We start from the raw sequence: 3,229 nt of genomic DNA on the forward strand, positions 1-3,229 counted from the left end.
TACTGTGTTTTTGTCACTCAAATGGATTTTATTATTTCTTCAAGGTTCTTCACCTACGTACACCTTAAGAGATATCAAGTAGGCGTAACATGTTCTCAAAAAATAAGAGTTGGCACGCAGAAGAATTTTGAGTCAGAGATCTTGCTGGTTTTGGCACGCACTCACAAAAAGGTTGCCCATCCCTGGACTAGACTATTCTGAGGGTAGCAAGAGGAGCGCAGCAGTGGCTCAGGATGCCTCTGTGGTCAAAACACTTCCACCCCCAGCCCCTGGCCTGTTCCTCCGTCTCTGCCATCTGCAGCCCACACAGCCTCTCCTGTCAAGGCCAGGCCTGGGCAGTCACACCTGCTGCCTACCCTCCAGGCCGGAGTCACATGGCAGTCACATGGCAGATGCCGGGTATTTAGCTGGACCTTGGAAATGCCACCAACACCGCTGGGCCATGATTCGGACGCTGCTGCTCCCGGTCCTCCTCCTCCTCCTCTCTGATTTCTTCCTCCTCACCAGCAGCTCAATTATAAAGCCACGGAACATTACACAGTTGGTAAGAAACCCAGAGGATACAGTCACCTCCTCTGCACCATCCTAAGATCTATACTATTTGGGGAGGGTGGGTGGGCACGGTGGCAGGTGAGAGTGAAAGCCAGAAGTGAGGGGCAGTAGCGGGTGTTGGGTGGAGGATGCCTGGGAAGGAAAGGCAGACCCAGGTGCTGCCACCAGAGGTGAATACGGCACTGATAAACACCTGCGGACAGAGAAGATCAGGAAGGGCCTTCGGGAGCGGTGGTGTGAAGAGGGGTTGCAGTTCTAAACGGGTGCTCAGGGGAGGCCTTCCCAACAAAGTGAAATTTAAACAAAGACCCAAAGGAAGTGGGGCCTTTCCCAAAGGGAATCTCCCAGGTGGAGGAGGAGCGAGGGCGAAGGTCTGGAGATGGGACCTTGGCCGCAGATTCAAAGGGGAGTGAGAGACTGGAAATAATTGATGAGGTCAGAGATAAAAGCACCGAGAAGTACAGTGTCCGATTTATTCCGCTGTTTTGCAATCTGCATCTACGAGGGGCTAAGAAATACCACCCTGAATAAGGTAGCCAAAGATCCCTGAGGTTCTAGCAGGGGGAGACAACATTTTAAAAACTAAAAGAGATAAAGAAGGTAATTTCAGACTCACAAATGTGAACCAGGTGATGGGAACTGCTCCAGCTGGGTGTGCAGGAAGGCCTGTCAGCCCGAGGCAGGAGAGGGAGGCAGCCAGGCAGAGCCCACAGCGCAGGGTGTTCTGGGCAGAGGAGCCAGCAGTGCAAATGGCCTGGGGCCAGGCGGGGTGGGTGCATTCAGAGGCCCCGTGGTGGCTACAGGGCGAGTGTAGAGGGGGGCGGGAGGCGATCCAGTGCTGGCAGCCCGCCTGGAATGAGTAGGCCCGCAGGTCCCACGGAGTTGCCATGTGTAAATGCTCTGGGAAGTCCTGGGAGGTTTTGAAGTAAGGAAATGGTGTGATGGGATTATCTTTTGGAAAAAGATTCCGCTAGCTGTTCTGGGAAGGACTGATGGCCAGAGAGGGTGGTGGGAGGGGAAGGGGGAGATGAGAGTGCCCGGTAGAGGCGGGCACTGCGGTGGGTTACTGGCAGGAGCGGAATCAGGAAGACCAGTCCTCCTTTCCAACTTTATCCTCTCTCTCTCTCTCTCTCTCTCTCTCTCTCAAGATCTTTCATTGATTGTTAGAGAGAGAAGAAGGGAGAGGGAGAGACAGAACATCTCTGTGAAGATCGGAAGATCGGAGACAGAACATCTCTGTGAAGATCGGCTGCCTTTTGCATGCCCTTCACGGGGACTGAGCCCCACACCCGGGCATGTGCCCCGGCTGGGAAGCGCGGCCCCTCAGGGCACCGGCCGACACCCAACCAGCCGAGCCACACTGGCCAGGGCTCTGGCTTCTTTTCGCTACAGCACTCAGTCATGCACAGTAGATATGATTATACATATGTAAGACGTCATAATTGTTCATTGTAATACCTTAGGTAAAAATTACATGCAGCGGACTGCCCAAATCTTGATTTACATGAAAACCAATGAATTGTAAACCCGTGTAAACACCTGCATGACCACCACCCGGTCAGTTTGCAGGGCGTTTCAGCCCCCAGCGGGCTCCCCCGGGCTTGGGGCCAGCCGTCCCAAAGGGCACAGCCTCCGACCTCCTTCGCTGTGGTTGGTGCTGCCTGCTTTCAAGTTTCATATGATGGAATCACACAGCATGGTTCTTTGTTATTTGTCTGTTTGTTTAAATCTAGCTGTTTTTGCTGAACGTCGGTGCCTCCCCACCTATTTCACGAATGTAGTTGCGATATTTCTTGTCTAGAGCTGGGTTCGTCCAATAGTGTAACTAGTCACTTTAATTTCTTAAAAGTAAATAATATTTAAAATTCAGTTTCTATCATAGCTGGTTTGGCTCAGTGGATAGAGCATCGGCCTGTGGACTGAAGGGTCCCGGGTTTGATTCCAGTCAAGGGCACGTGCCTAGGTTGTGGGCTCGATCCCCAGTAGGGGGCGTGCAGGAGGCAGCCGATCAATGATTCTCTCTCATCATTGATGTTTCTATCTCTCTCTCTCCCTTCCTTTTTGAAATGAATAAAAACATATAAAGAACAACAACAGAAGAACACAGGGCCTGACTAGAACAGCTGAGCTGTGAACAAAGCGAAATGAAAACACACTTTGGCTTTCAGCAGTCAGGGTCCCTAAGTGTCTTTAGCTGCTCTGCCGAACTCTTCAGAGCTTCTGGAGACAACACCTCAGCCCACCAGAGAGAACATAGTTTTGTGGGTTTCCTAGGAGACAGGTGAGAAAGCAGAGCGGTCCCCCCGCAGCCTAGGGGCAGGGGAGAGGTGCGGCGAGGGTCTGGAACATACTCGATGCCCAGGTCCACCTCGGGGATGCCGCTCAGCATCTGGTTGGAAAGCATCTCCTCCGTCTTCTTCGCCGAGGAGACGCGGATGTTTTCCGGAAGCTCGTAGAGACAGTCCTCTGCGTTCTTGGGCTTCACTTTCTGTTCTTCGTGTTCCACGATTCCTTTCCTCTTCTTCAGCTCCGTCTCAATGTACTTCATCCTGAAACCAGAAACAAGGTCTCAGGAAGCTCACAACAGGCACCTCTGAAATGAGTGGCCCCACCGCCCACAGAGCAGTGACGGTCTGTGAGCAAGTTTTCATCAGTCGATGGAGAGGGGAGAAAAATC

This window comes from Myotis davidii, unplaced genomic scaffold (assembly GCF_000327345.1).
Source record: "Myotis davidii unplaced genomic scaffold, ASM32734v1 scaffold1036, whole genome shotgun sequence".
Taxonomy (NCBI): domain Eukaryota; kingdom Metazoa; phylum Chordata; class Mammalia; order Chiroptera; family Vespertilionidae; genus Myotis; species Myotis davidii.